This window comes from Coregonus lavaretus, assembly GCF_964263955.1.
Source record: "Coregonus lavaretus genome assembly, contig: HAP1_SCAFFOLD_286, whole genome shotgun sequence".
Taxonomy (NCBI): Eukaryota; Metazoa; Chordata; class Actinopteri; order Salmoniformes; family Salmonidae; genus Coregonus; species Coregonus lavaretus.
This window is the reverse complement of record NW_028167034.1, coordinates 548,197-563,283: the sequence shown is the minus strand read 5'-3', so window position 1 is coordinate 563,283 and position 15,087 is coordinate 548,197. Positions and strand designations below refer to the sequence as shown.

Below are 15,087 nucleotides of genomic sequence, written 5' to 3'. Positions count from 1 at the left end.
CGCTGGTTGAGAGAGGCTTCTGTGGCCAACCATGGATTGAAGCTGACGGTTTATGGTTATCTCCTGAATGAGACCATGGACCTTTGCGATCAGGTTGCCAGATGCACCTTGAAGGGCTTCAACTGACAGGAGCCTATCCAGATGTTCTTCTGCTGAAGTCATCTCTGGGTCGTCCGTCTTCAATGTGTCCATTATAGTTTTCACTATGATATTGGTGTCAGATATGTTTATTTCTTGTTGGCTCACAAGCATTGACCGTGAACCTGTCTCGTCCATTGCGATTGAGGTATGGGATTCTGTCCTTGTGATCTCATCGGCAGCGCTCATGTCAGGCAACTGGTCAAGGCTCTCCAGTACAGAGTCTAACATGTTAGTGGCTATCAGACACTCCTCACTTGCAATCTGCCCAACAGATGAACTCTCAGAGTTGGCCAATCTACACTTGATCACATTTAGGATCAAGCTGAGCGTCTTCTTTGCAGTTTTGCTAAAGCCTTCTTGGCTGACTGCCACTGTTACGTCTTTTAGAGCCACAAGAGGTTTGCAACTTTCACTCAATCCACTGCCGTGGAGAGGAGAGGCTCTCTTCAAACTGTTGTTGCTCACAACTGACATACTCCTGGTGGGCAGAGTGACATCCTCACTGCATGTGTCAATTACATGGTGGTCTGTTGAAGAGCCACTCGAAGACAGAAGGGTTTTAGACCTTTTAGCCAAACAGACTTTTGACAAAGGCTTCTCACTTCTCACAGACGGAGGGCGGCTCCTGTCCTCAACAAGAGCAGTGTCAGCGGACTTAGAACGTCTGAGTGTCTCCACAGGGGTGGAGTCCAGCACATATTTGGCTGTGGTGACTGACACTGGTGGAAAAGAGAAAAAGATGTTCAGTCTATCCTTTACTCTGTGGTACATGGTTTGAGCAGCATCCAATAAGTTGTCAAAGACAACTCTGGGTTTGAGCTGGAACTCCAGCTTTTTCTCTCCTAGTGGGAAGGAGTCTGCGTCGTCCACAGTGTACTGGGATACACTTTCAAGGTCTTGCATGATAATATTTACTATATCTTCGGCTGTAGAAACCGCATGGTGTGAGAAGGTGGTGCTAGGCATGCTCTGTAGCAAAGAATGGCTGGCTTTGCTAGCAGCTCTGAGAATGGTCTCATTCACAATGTGTTTGGCCTTAGCTCGGAACTCAGCACTGTGAAAGCTCTGGATAGAAATGTTAGAGGTTCTGCTGGCTGCACTAAGAGATCGCGTGAGTGTGGCAATCTCGGCTGACGTCACATCACTCGAAATGGTGAGGTCCTCCAATTTCGAAATTATCGAGTCCAACTTCTGGTTGAAGTCGAAGGATGAATTTGACGTGCTCTCCCCAACGGAAGCGGAGCAGTTTTCCTTTGAAGTGTCCACCCTCAGCACCGAGATCACCTGTTTGATTACCCCTTTAGTGCAGGTGTCGAGGGTGAGCTGGTAGGCTGAGGCTGAGGACTTAGAAGGGGTCTTACTGTCTGTCTTCTGTACAGGAGACACTGCCAAAGTGGCCTCAGTTACAGGAGATTCCTGCACAGTGGCCTCAGTTACAAGTAGTCCAGTTGCAGAAAGCTCGATTTGCACAGGAGTATTTTTTCCCTCAGTGAGATGGTGGGAGGTGAACAGCTTCCTTAGTTTGTCCAGGGTTTTGGTATAAATCTTCTGGGAACCTGAACTCACTTCCACCCAGAACATTTTGCGACCTGATTTCGTACGCTTGGAGGCCTTATTGACCTCATATACCTCAAGCAGGTCGGAAATAATTCCACCAAAGAGATCAGAGGATGCCTCCTCAATATTCTCTGAGGAAACATGGACAGATAGGATTTCCGACAGTTTCCCACAAGTGTCGGTTTTATCCAGCGCAGCAGTATATGTCACAGCTGCATCCTGAATGACCTGAGTGATGCATTGCTCAGCTTTGACAATATACTCCTCCACTGGTTGACCATGGAGGATGTCAACTTTATCAGCAGGGAGCTCCTTCTGAATACTCACATTCTCCTCTGATGGGCATGGGTTGTTGAAGATAATGCTCTCAGTGACCATCTTAGAGGAGGCGAGAGATGAGTCGAGAAGCAGAGATCTGTATATTGTCGAGGTGGACATCTCTGGGTGCTTTATCACAGCAGCCACCTCCAAAATGGCCGACGGGCCCCGGAGGATGTCAGAGATATCCATGTCCTCAATGGTCTCTACCAGAGACGATAGTAGGTCTCTGGCTGCCAGGTTGGTAGGTCTCTGGTTCTCGAGCTCTGTTTTGATTGCTTGACAGGCAGTTACCAGAGCAACAACAGAGCGAGAACACAACTGCTTCAAGGTGGAGTCAGAAAAAGATGATGACAGATCTGTCATGGACATGGTGGAGAGTTGACTCTCAGAGACAAACGGGCTGAGTTTGACAGACACCTGTCTGACCAAGTCCCCAGCAAGAGCTCTCATATCTATTGCTCCACTAGCTGAGTTGTGGGAGCAGGCACTCTGTGGCCTTGACGGGTTCCTGTTATCCAAAAATCCTGTTATCCAAAAAACCTCAAGTACAAGATCCACAACATCGGATGACACTTCTATCATTCTGTTGTCGGACAGAAATGTACTTGGATGAATGGTGCCTGCATTCACAGTCCAGTCGCAAATGGAGTTGTTGGACTGACTCTGGACTAGTGGAACTAGACAGGTTTCACTTGGACCTTGGCCAAAGAGCTCTGCCATTTTGAGCAGAACTGATCTTAAGACCTTCGACTTGGAAATGTTCAGCAGTGGGTCGTTGTTGGACAGTCTGGTGGATGGTCTGCTAGCCGATCTGTGAACCACTAGGCTTTGTATTTCTGCCGAAATGGCAGTTAGAAAATAGGTCAAGGGGCTGGTCGCTCTCCCCTCATTTCCTCCGTTGGTTTTAGCCTTGATGATGCTATCTATGATGATGACTATGACCTGTCCAGCCAGAGGACCCAAGATGGCCTCAAGCTCCCTCTCTAACTCAAGGGGAGACTTGTGGCCGAGCGCAATATGCTCTATGGCATGGGAATACATCTTAGAAGTCGCCATGCTTAGCATCTCTTGGGCAAACTGTTGACTTGCTGAGATACTTCCAGTCAGCAGAACTAGAGTTCCCTGACTGACACTTCGCATTAGCTCAGCCCATCTGGAGTTGAGAAGGTTTATAACCAACTCGACAATACCCATCATAAACTTGCCGTCCGTTGACATTTTGCTAGGTCTGTATTTCTCCTGTCTACTCCGTTTGGGCGGCGGTACGATGTCGCCCTGCGACTGGCCGCTCTGGACCATGTCGAAGACAGAGTCCTCAGAGATGCCAAACACAGATCTCAGTGGTGCTGAGTGTGGTCTGTGTCTCATCTCTCTATCGCCACCCTCAGGTGAGGAGACATATCGCTCATTGTCCTCACTCAGCAAAGAGGTCAAACACCTGCAGAATGCACAATAGAAATTAATAATACATGGTAACAAAATAAAAAAATATGATCCAAGAATTTGGGACACAAACTCAACCTTGTTATTGTTATTCAAAGGAAGCATTGTGAACCATCTCAAACCACACTCAGTCCAAACATTAACATTTAGAGTAAACTTTTTAGAGTGGTTGTGTAGTATCTAAGTAGTATTTCTCACTAAGTGGATCTGGAATGGATATTTGTACCTATAACAGGAAAGACCTGCAAAAAGAGGAGGGGATAGAGCTAGGTATCTGTGAGAGGAGGGGATAGGGCTAGGTACCTGTGAGAGGAGAGGATAGGGCTAGGTACCTGTGAGAGGAGGGGATAGGGCTAGGTACCTGTGAGAGGCATGGATAGGGCTAGGTACCTGTGAGAGGAGGGGATAGGGGTAGGTACCTGTGAGAGGCATGGATAGGGCTAGGTACCTGTGAGAGGAGGGGAGAGGGGTAGGTACCTGTGAGAGGCATGGATAGGGCTAGGTACCTGTGAGAGGAGGGGAGAGGGGTAGGTACCTGTGAGAGGAGGGGATAGGGCTAGGTACCTGTGAGAGGAGGGGAAAGGCGTGGGAGTGCGTGTGCTGCAGGCGGTTCTGGCGCTGGTGCACCTGCTGGGTCCTCCACTACAGCTGAATCTGACGCTGCGGCCAAGAGAGGTCACCTCTCCTGCCTCATTACTTCCTGATCCAGAAGAGCTTGGCGAATCAGAGAGCTCTATCTGCATGGTGAGGTCAAGGGCGGGAACAACCACAGTGGATGTAGACTCCATCACCCATGCTACAATATCCATGCACTTGGCACTAAACTCATGTCTGCTCATCTGCAATGTTAAAAGACCATCCAGAGTTAGTTTGTTAAAGGGGCTGCACTGATATAAAACGTAGAACCATTTACTCAAGCTAGTCAATTAAAGCAGTGGTTCAGGATTAAAGGTCCTGCAGGATTTCCACAAATGAATGTTTGGTCCATTTTACCAACATTAACTACTTTAGAGGTGACTATAACTCACCCCGGCACGCATATTCTCACTCAGCAGATTCCAATGGCTGAAAAGTAAATAAATGCAAGTACACAATGAACTACATGACATTACCTCTATTATCTTAGACTACGTTATGGATGGACATGACCTCTATTATTTTAGATTACGTTATGGATGGACATTACCTCTATTATTTTAGATTACGTTATGGATGGACATTACCTCTATTATTTTAGATTACGTTATGGATGGACATTACCTCTATTATCTTAGATTACGTTATGGATGGACATTACCTCTATTATCTTAGACTACGTTATGGATGGACATTACCTCTATTATTTTAGATTACGTTATGGATGGACATTACCTCTATTATTTTAGATTACGTTATGGATGGACATTACCTCTATTATCTTTGATTACGTTATGGATGGACATTACCTCTATTATCTTAGACTACGTTAAGGATGGACCTCTATGGAACTAGGCCACACCCAGACATCCCTGATTGGTTATTTGGTCCGTTGAGTCCTTTGTATTGGCCCGAGACTATGGGAGACTCTCAATCTCCTCACCTCCTTCTCAAAACCCATTGGATGAGAAGGTCAGAAGGGCGGGACCTCTGGCTTTCTCATCCAATGGGTTTTGAGAAGAGAGGACACGAGGAGTATGCAATTGAGATAGGGAACATATCTAGGGGATGCATGGGGAAGCCAAAGAGCAACTTACTCGTCCTTCATGTCCTGCACAAAGGTGTGTAGGTCTGGGTAGCTTCTCTTTCCCCTGCTGAGGGTGAGACTGGTCTGGGAAGTTTCATCCTTGTGGGTCACGGTAGTGAAGGTCACCACTGCAGCCTGATGGCGACAACAGAAAGCAGAGTTAGGCTGGAATTCAATTTTGCGTCATTAAAACACAAAATATCTCAATGAAATGTCATCCATGTAATAGAAAAATACATCATACCTCCTGTGACTGAGATGGGATGGCAACAGCCTTGTCCAACTCACTCTCTCCTTCAACCTCCTGTGACTGAGATGGGATGGCAACAGCCTCGTCCAAATCACTCTCTCCTTCAACCTCCTGCGACTGAGATGGGATGGCAACAGCCTCGTCCAACTCACTCTCTCCTTCAACCTCCTGCGACTGAGATGGGATGGCAACAGCCTCGTCCAACTCACTCTCTCCTTCAACCTCCTGCGACTGAGATGGGATGGCAACAGCCTCGTCCAACTCACTCTCTCCTTCAACCTCCTGCGACTGAGATGGGATGGCAACAGCCTCGTCCAAATCACTCTCTCCTTCAACCTCCTGCGACCGAGATGGGATGGCAACAGCCTCGTCCAACTCACTCTCTCCTTCAACCTCCTGCGACCGAGATGGGATGGCAACAGCCTCGTCCAACTCACTCTCTCCCTCAACCTCCTGCGACTGAGATGGGATGGCAACAGCCTCGTCCAACTCACTCTCTCCTTCAACCTCCTGCGACTGAGATGGGATGGCAACAGCCTCGTCCAACTCACTCTCTCCTTCAACCTCCTGCGACTGAGATGGGATGGCAACAGCCTCGTCCATCTCACTCTCTCCTTCAACCTCCTGCGACTCAGATGGGATGGCAACAGCCTCGTCCAACTCACTCTCTCCTTCAACCTCCTGCGACTGAGATGGGATGGCAACAGCCTCGTCCAACTCACTCTCTTCTTCAACCTCCTGTGACTGAGTTGGGGTATCTGTGTCTAGAACAGCCTCGTCCAACTTGGTCAGTCTCTCAGCCTCTCTGTGATCTTTATGGGATCTAGATAGAGAAAAGGAATATCTCTTAGGTCACTGCTATAATGTGAGTGTGAGGATGTGTAATTATAGAATTAGAATCACAGAATTAGAATGAATCATTCTAGAATTAGAATAGAATCACTCAAATTCTATGGCTCCAATACTCTTGAGATGACTCGGCCTATCCAGAGCCAAATATTTAGAGAATTCTGCCAACTTTTAAAAGGACTCCATGTTAGCGCCTTGGAGCCTTTCATTTATCCTTTCATTATAAGTAAATTCTAATTATAGATGTTCAGTTACATAGCATTGTTTAAAATGTCAACATTGCCCATGGGGAGCCAGCTGTCATATGGATATCTACTGTGTCATGTAATGTATACATAAACTCAGCAAAAAAAGAAAACGTCCCTTTTTCAGGATCTTTCAAAGATAATTCGTAAAAATCCAAATATCTTCACAGATCTTCATTGTAAAGGGTTTAAACACTGTTTCCCATGCTAGTCCCCTGTAGCTCAGTTGGTAGAGCATGGCGCTTGCAACGCCAGGGTTGTGGGTTTGTTTCCCACGGGGGGCCAGTATGAAAATGTATGCACTCACTAACTGTAAGTCGCTCTGGATAAGAGTGTCTGCTAAATGACTAAAATGTAAAATGTTGTTCAATGAACCATAAACACTTAATGAACATGCACCTGTGCAACGGTCATTAAGACACTAACAGCTTACAGACGGTAGTTATGAAAACTTAGGACCCTAAAGAGGCCTTTCTACTGACTCTGAAAAACACCAAAAGAAAAATGCCCAGGGTCCCTGCTCATCTGCGTGAACGTGCCTTAGGCATGCTGCAAGGAGGCATGAGGACTGCAGATGTGGCCAGGGCAATAAATTGCAATGTCCGTACTGTGAGACGCCTAAGACAGCGCTACAGGGAGACAGGACGGACAGCTGATCATCCTCGCAGTGGCAGACCACGTGTAACAACATCGGCACAGGATCGGAACATCCTGCGGGACAGGTACAGGATGGAAACAACAACTGCCCGAGTTACACCAGGAACGCACAATCCCTCCATCAGTGCTCAGACTGTCCGTAATAGGCTGAGAGAGGCTGGACTGAGGGCTTGTAGGCCTGTTGTAAGGCAAGTCCTCACCAGACATCACCGGCAACACCGTCGCCTATGGGCACAAACACACCGTCGCTGGACCAGACAGGACTGGCAAAAAAGTGCTCTTCACTGACGAGTCGCGATTTTGTCTCACCAGGGGTGATGGTCGGATTCGTGTTTATCGTCGAAGGAATGAGCGATACACCAAGGCCTGTACTCTGGAGCGGGATCGATTTGGAGGTGGATGGTCCGTCATGGTCTTGGGCGGTGTGTCACAGCATCATCGGACTACGCTTGTTGTCATTGCAGGAAATTTCAACGCTGTGCGTTACAGGGAAGACATCCTCCTCCCTCATGTGGTACCCTTCCTGCAGGCTCATCCTGACATGACCCTCCAGCATGACAATGCCACCAGCCATACTGCTCGTTCTGTGCGTGATTTCCTGCAAGACAGGAATGTCAGTGTTCTGCCATGAAGAGCCTGGATCTGTTGGATCGGAGGGTGAGGGCTAGGATTTAGCCATTCCCCCCAGAAATGTCTGGGAACTTGCAGGTGCCTTGGTGGACGAGGGGGTAACATCTCAGTTTATGTCTCAGTTGTTGAATCTTGTTATGTTCATACAAATATTTACATTACATTTTTACATTTTAGTCATTTAGCAGACGCTCTTATCCAGAGCGACTTACAGTTAGTGAGTGCATACATTCTTTTATTTGTTTATTTTATTTTTATTCTTTTTTTATATATATATATATATTTTTTTCATACTGCCCCCCCGTGGGTATCGAACCCACAACCCTGGCGTTGCAAACGCCATGCTCTACCAACTGAGCTACATCCCTGCCGGCCATTCCCTCCCCTACCCTGGACGACGCTGTGCCAATTGTGCGCCGCCCCATGGGTCTCCCGGTCGCGGCCGGCTACGACAGAGCCTGGATTCGAACCAGGATCTCTAGTGGCACAGCTAGCACTGCGATGCAGTGCCTTAGAACACTGCGCCACTCGGGAGATGCGTTATTTACACGTTAAGTTTGCTGAAAATAAACGCAGTTGACAGTGAGAGGACGTTTCTTTTTTTGCTGAGTTTATATCTCAATGTCCCAACTCTCTAAATACATGGCTCTGGGCCTACCTCTCCATAGGCGGTGACCTTTGACCTACTACTGAATCTGTATCTGTAGGCCTATGTGATCCTGTAACCAGTCACAAATGTGTCATTAGTGTAAATCACTTACCTGACTTCCTTCATAACATCAGCTTCATTGATGGGGTCATCCAGGTCTATGAGGGTGAGGTCATTTCCATTGACCTCTGACCTCTGAAAGACAGCACAAAGTCATGTTTAGATGTCACCTACTGTGTCGCCTTTTGCCGTGTTCAAAACAACTGGGAAATCTCTGACTTCCGACTTCAGTGCGTTCAAGACAACTGGGAAATAGGAAAAAAAAAACAAGCTCCGACTGGGAAAAATCGTTTTGAACAGTCATCCAACTCGGAATTCCAAGTCGGAAGCAGCGCGGCTTGGCGGGTCATGTTTTGGAGGACGCCTGACTCAACCTTCACCTCTCCCGAGCCCGCTGGGGAGTTGCAGCGATGAGACAAGATCGTAACAAGATCGTAACTACCATTTGGATATCACGAAAAATTGGGGAGAAAAAGGGGATAAAATTACCACCACAAAATGTAAAAAGGAATTCCAAGTCGGAAACTCTGGCATCTTTCTAGAGCTCCGACTTTCCGACCTGAAGATCACGGACGTCATGATTTGACCTAGTTATTTTTTTCGAGTTCCCAGTTGCCTTGAGAGCACCATTAACCCAACTCTCATTGTCACATCATAATGCATCATATTCAGAGAAATAGAATCACCAGAACATCATATCAGGTGTGCAGTTCAGTTTACCAGTCAAATTGCCAAAGTCAGAGGCTCTATCCTTTCTAGTGATTCTATTTCTATGGTCACATAATAATGCATCATATCTATGCTTGTGTCCGAAATAGCACCCTAGTTCCAATATAGTGCACTTCTTTTGGCTGGAGCCCTATAGAGTCCCACAGTATGAGTCATAATACCCATAAAACCTAGTGGTCTGGCAGCCTCTGGAACTGCCGTTCTGCAGCCAACAAGGCAGAGTTAATCTCAGCCTATGCTACCCTCCAGTCCCTCGACTTCTTGGCGCTGACGGAAACATGGATTACCACAGAAAACACTGCTACTCCTACTGCTCTTTCCTCGTCTAACCATGTGTTCTCGCATACCCCGAGAGCATCTGGTCGGCGCGGCGGTGGCACAGGAATCCTCATCTCTCCAAAGTGGACATTCTCTCTTTTTCCCCTGACCCATCTGTCTATCTCCTCATTTGAATTCCATGCTGTCACATCACTAGCCCATTCAAGCTTAACATCCTTGTCATTTATCGCCCTCCAGGTTCCCTTGGAGAGTTCATCAATGAGCTTGACGCCTTGATAAGTTCCTTTCCTGAGGATGGCTCACCCCTCACAGTTCTGGGTGACTTTAACCTCCCTACGTCTCTGCCTTTGACTCATTTCTCTCTGCCTCCTTCTTTCCACTCCTTTCCTCTTTTGACCTCACCCTCTCACCGTCCCCCCCTACTCACAAGGCAGGCAATACGCTTGACCTCATCTTTACTAGATGCTGTTCTTCTACTAATCTCACTGCAACTCCCCTCCAAGTCTCCGACCACTACTTTGTATCCTTTTCTCTCTCGCTCTCCTCCAACACTACTCACTCTGCCCCTACTCAGATGGTAATGTGCCATCACAACCTTCGCTCTCTCTCTCCCGCTACTCTCTCCTCTTCCATCCTATCATCTCTTCCCTCTGCTAAATCATTCTCCCTCCGATCTCCTGATTCTGCCTCCTCAACCCTCCTCTCCTCCCTTTCTGCATCTTTTGACTCTCTATGTCCCCTATCCTCCCGGCCGGCTCGGTCCTCCCCTCCTGCTCCGTGGCTTGACGACTCATTGCGAGCTCACAGAAGAGGGCTCCGGGCAGCCGAGCGGAAATGGAGGAAAACTAGACTCCCTGCGGACCTGTCATCTTTTCACTCCCTCCTCTCTACATTCTCTTCCTCTGTTTCCGCTGCTAAAGCCACTTTCTACCACTCTAAATTTCAAGCCTATGCCTCTAACCCTAGGAAGCTCTTTGCCACCTTCTCCTCCCTGCTGAATCCTCCTCCCCCACCCTCCTCCCTCTCTGTGGATGACTTTGTCAACCATTTTGAAAAGAAGGTTGACGACATCCGATCCTCATTTATTAAGTGAAATGACACCGCTGGTCCTGCTCACACTGCCCTACCCTATGCTTTGACTTTTTTCTCCCCTCTCTCTCCAGATGAAATCTTGCGACTTGTGACGGCCGGCCGCCCAACAACCTGCCTGCTTGACCCTATCCCGTCCTCTCTTCTCCAGACCATTTCCGGAGACCTTCTCCCTTACCTCACCTCACCTCACCTCCCACATCAACTCATCCTTGACCGCTGGCCATGTCCCTTCCGTCTTCAAGAGAGCGAGAGTTGCACCCCTCCTCAAAAAACCTACACTCGATCCCTCCGATGTCAACAACTACAGACAAGTAAGTATCCCTTCTTTCTTTTCTCTCCAAATCTCTTGAGCGTGCCGTCTCTAGCCAACTCTCCTGCTATCACTCTCAGAATGACCTTCTTGATCCAAACCAGTCAGGTTTCAAGACTGGTCATTCAACTGAGACTGCTCTTCTCTGTGTCATGGAGGCTCTCCGCACTGCTAAAGCTAACTCTCTCTCCTCTGCTCTTATCCTTCTAGACCTATCCGCTGCCTTTGATATTGTGAACCATCAGATCCTCCTCTCCACCCTCTCCGAGTTGGGCATCTCCGGCGCTGCTCACTCTTGGATTGCGTCCTACCTGACAGGTCGCTCCTACCAGGTAGCGTGGCGAGAATCTGTCTCCGCACCATGTGCTCTCACCACTGGTGTCCCCCAGGGCTCAGTTCTAGGCCCTCTCCTATTCTCTCTATACACCAAGTCACTTGGCTCTGTCATATCCTCACATGGTCTCTCCTATCATTGCTACGCAGACGACACACAATTAATTTTCTCCTTTCCCCCTTCTGATAACCAGGTGGCGAATCGCATCTCTGCATGTCTGGCAGACATATCAGTGTGGATGTCGGATCACCACCTCAAGCTGAACCTCTGCAAGACGGAGCTGCTCTTCATCCCTGGGAAGGACTGCCCGTTCCATGATCTCGCCATCACGGTTGACAACTCCATTGTGTCCTCCTCCCAGAGTGCAAAGAGCCTTGGCGTGACCCTGGACAACACCCTGTCATTCTCTGCTAACATCAAAACGGTGACCCGATCCTGCAGGTTCATGCTCTACAACATTTGCAGAGTACGACTCTACCTTACACAGAAAGCGGCACAGTTCCTAATCCAGGCACATGTCATCTCCCGTCTGGATTACTGCAACTCGCTGTTGGCTGGGCTCCCTGCCTGTGCCATTAAACCCCTACAACTTATCCAGAACGCCGCAGCCCGTCTGGTGTTCGACCTTCCCAAGTTCTCTCATGTCACCCCGCTCAGTTGAGGCTCGCATCTACTACAAGACCATGGTGCTTGCCTACGGAGCTGTGAGGGGAACGGCACCTCCTTACCTTCAGGCTCTGGCACCCCAATGGTGGAACAAGCTCCCCCACGACGCCAGGACAGCGGAGTCACTGACCACCTTCCGGAGACACTTGAAACCCTACCTCTTTAAGGAATACCTGGAATAGTATGAAGTAATCCTTCTACCCCCCCCCTCCCCCCCCATAAAAAAAAAGAAGAAAAATAAGTGGTTGTCCCACTGGCTATCATAAGTTGAATACACCAATTGTTGAATGCACCATTGTAAGTCGCACTGGATAAGAGCGTCTGCTAAATGATATAAATGTAAAATGTAAATATACTGATAAAAGTCAACTTGTCCGAGAGAGATTTACATGGTTACAAAAACGTCACGCCAGGGTAAGCCTACACGAAATACAGCCCTTATTTTATGTGTTTCTAAAATCGGCTATGGGAAAAATGAATGGTGGAAAAACGATTGGAACCATGTCCCTGTTTGACCGCTAGGTTTTTTGGGTATTATCACACCTCCACTGTGGGACTCTATAGAGGGGTTGGTTGTTAAGCAACAAAACTGGCATGCAACTATGGGGCAAAATAGACAGGGTTTGACTTAGACTGTTGACAACATGTAAACTATATTTAGTCTCTAAATGTTTAATGCAAACATAAATACATTTGAACAATGAACTCGTCTCAAATACATTGTTACAGTTGTTGTTGGTTAGCTAGGTAGCGAATTTGAGTCATTGCATAGACATGATATCAGTCAAAACACCTCAAAACAAGACATGGTATCAATAACACCATACAACAAGCTGAAACATGCCACAGAGCTACGATTCCCCACATGGCAGCTTGTTGTTAGCTGAGGTTCAGAATCATAACAAGATACACGACTTCGGGCCATCGATGCGCGGGCATCGTTTTCGTGACGTCAGCCAACCCTTCTATGGCTCCTGGTCAAAAGTAGTACACTAGCCTACATAGGGAATAGGGTGCCATTTTGGACGAAATTATGAAGGTGCTGTCATAACCTTTGACCCCCATTTGACCCTACTGTACCTTTAGCCAACTCTCATGACTCCCCGGCCATAGACTTTCTGTCACACCCTGGTGCTGGGACTCATTATTGTTTATCCAGGGTGTGTGCAGTCTATGTGTTTATGTTCTAGGTTGGGTGTCTAGGTTGTTGTTTTTCTAGGTTTGTTCAATGACTCCCAATCGGAGGTAACGAGTGTCAGCTGTTCGGCTCGTTATCTCTGATTGGGAGCCATATTTATTCTGTATGTTTTCCTGTGGGGTTTGTGGGTTTTTGTTTCTTGGTTACATGTTCCGTATGTCAGTGATTTGTAACTTGAGAACTTCACGTATCGTCTTTTGTTTTGTTTTCGTGAGTACGTTTATTAATAAATTATGTTCACTCGCAACGCTGCGCTTTGGTCCGCTTCCTCATTGGTAGACGATCGTGACACTTTCTAGTTTGATATTACAGCATGAATAGCACATTATTTCATTTGTTAAACAATATTTAATCCACAGTAATTAATATAATTGAAGATTTAAAAATAAATAACATGCCTACCTTGAACTCTTTATTCTCCATCTCCTTGCAAAATCAGCACATTTCCTTGCCAAAATGAACGCGCATCCAGAGCGAAAACAAACGCAATCCTCCAGCACTAGGGAGGTTTAGACTGAACTGCTCCAGCGGTTTTTCATCAGTTTCAACGTTTATCAGTGATGATGTAACAATGACCTGTACAGATTTGACGCACTTTCGATCTCGTGCTGATGCAACACTCTGTGTTGTTGAAAGCTCATGTATGGAAATCCTGCGAGTTGTAAACAAATTTAGGCTATTGTTGCCCTTAAAACTGTAATGTTGAGGACGCCATGAAAAATAAAATACATAACCCACACCGTTAGGCCAAGGTACATGCAATATTCATCACTTTGCCAATAGACTTCTTGTTCCTTGTTGTATGTAGCCTTTCTTTTGGGATTAGCACCACTGTCACCTAGAAATTGATACTGCGGTTGTCACATAAAACAGATAACCCATAGTTCATTATTAAATAACATAACTCATTTCTTTATTTTATTACTCATAAAATATACAGCAATCTTCAGATACTGAAAGAATTCATGGGAGTTTCGATTCAGTCACTATTTCATATGTACATGCTAGTTTCATCCTTTTAAAGAAAAAAAGGACACGAAAAAACCTGTGAACCTCCTGATCCTGATTTGACGAACATAGCATATGTATTGTACATATTTCCAGTTAAAATTATTTTAAAAAAGAGACAAAAACGGGGGTTTGAACAAGCAATCACATAAAAGGTTTGAGTGGTTTCATTTTTTTGAAGAAGTTAAGCAAGCAAAACCTGTCAAAATACATTGATTATAAGACCAAGACAAATAATATATATATATTTTTTTCAACAGAAGAAAATCTAAATGCTGCTGTCCTACCATTGGTTTACAGTGTTTCTCCTCTCCAAGGGAGGCATGTTTTCCCCCTCGTATGCCTCGGAATAGTATCAGTGCTTTTCACAAACGTTGTATTACTTAGTGTGCATCATTGTTTTCGCTCATACAGCTGCCCCTACTCTCCTAACCTCCCCTCAGTAACTAAAGAAGGCACAAAATGATGACATAAATATCACAAGAAAGAATACATGAATTAATAATTTACTTTCTAAAATATTTTCTAGAGGGCAAAGGACAGGTAGGTTTAATAACGCAAATGTAAAAAGTCCTGTCGCTCACATACAAATGCAAAATCTAAATGGCACCCTATTCTTTATAGAGTACACTACTTTTGACCAGAACCCTATGGCCCTGGTCAAAAGTAGTGTACTATAAAGGGAATAGGGTGCCATTGGGGATGGAAATTCTTTGAAATTACTCATGAGAGCAAATACTACGATTCTTTGGTTCCCACAGAGGGTCAGGAGCTTAAGACATGAATGATATTATTAAAATGTTTGTTCATAAAAAATAAATGATTTCCCCTCCTCCCACATGGATTACAGACAAGAGGCTAGGTGCGTTCTGACTGTCTTAGTGTGCGGATAAACATGACCATCACTCTCATAAAACTTAAATGAAACATCACTCCTTATGTTTTT

The 15,087-nt window shown here is 46.3% G+C and overlaps 1 long non-coding RNA gene across 1 annotated transcript; it reads right to left on the bottom strand.

Moving 5' to 3' along the window:
• Positions 1-6,225: 6,225 nt before the first annotated feature.
• Positions 6,226-13,617, bottom strand: LOC311113955. The gene is made up of 3 exons (XR_014611063.1): positions 13,536-13,617; positions 8,578-8,660; positions 6,226-6,258 (listed from the first exon to the last, which is right to left on the bottom strand). It is a non-coding gene; the product is annotated as an uncharacterized lncRNA (long non-coding RNA).
• Positions 13,618-15,087: the final 1,470 nt, after the last annotated feature.